Raw genomic sequence first — 784 nt, forward strand, 5'->3', positions numbered from 1 at the left:
CAATAGGGTCTTCGCACCCTTTTGGTGCTCGGACCCTAATAATACATGTGAAGCAGCTCTGTGCTACACAACAGCGCCTCCTGCCTGCTCCCGTTTCTGCCTTTAAACCCTGAATGAGAGAATCGGGTCGAACCGACCGAACCTCCGCCGACATGAGGACACTCTGCTGCGGCCCTTTTCCCTCAAACACACCGAGACACGTTTCCTTAAAGCAGGAACGAGATAAACAGCGAATAAAAAAAAGTTCACCTGGACTGAAAACTTAGAAACTCTGAGAGACTCTGACTGAACTTTTCCTCCGTCAGACGGAGTTGATTCTGAGGTCATTAGAACGCTTCAGGAGCGTTTAATTGAATGTAAATAAAAGTAAACGGAGCGTCTATTTGCTCCAACCAGCCGCTTCTTCCTACCTGCTCGTGTTTCACCGCGTCGAGCTGCCGCCGGGCTGAGATTTAGCGACTTCTTCCCGGTTACAGCGGAGGAGGAGCGTCCGTCTGCCGGTGCCCTGCCAAATAGAGATCCTCTACCGAAAGCTCATCCCCTGCCAAATAGTGATCCCCTGCCAAATAGTGATCTAGTAGTAAACACTGATCCTCTGCCAAATAGTGATCCTCTGTCTCAGTTTCGGTCTGCAGCAGTTTTATCTGATCAAACTTTGAACCTGCGGAAACAATGAAGGTTTGTATGTGAATAGTTTTACTGAAATTGAATAACTGAGACTGAAGAAATGTTTGTAGAAGACATTCAATATATCTACGGTTGCAGTGATTAGCAATCAACTAAA

The 784-nt window shown here is 46.9% G+C and overlaps 1 protein-coding gene across 2 annotated transcripts in view; it reads right to left on the reverse strand.

Moving 5' to 3' along the window:
• bcl2l12 (BCL2 like 12) overlaps positions 1 to 488 on the reverse strand; it is a 9831-nt gene extending 9343 nt beyond the window's left edge. For both annotated transcript variants that reach the window (XM_008290209.1, XM_008290208.1), the window contains exon 1: positions 411 to 488. The gene's annotated coding sequence lies outside the window, so the exon portion shown is untranslated. The remainder of the gene's footprint in view (positions 1 to 410) is intronic.
• Between the last annotated feature and the right edge of the window lie 296 nt (positions 489 to 784).

Source organism: Stegastes partitus, unplaced genomic scaffold (assembly GCF_000690725.1).
Source record: "Stegastes partitus isolate 25-593 unplaced genomic scaffold, Stegastes_partitus-1.0.2 Scaffold660, whole genome shotgun sequence".
NCBI lineage: Eukaryota > Metazoa > Chordata > Actinopteri > Pomacentridae > Stegastes > Stegastes partitus.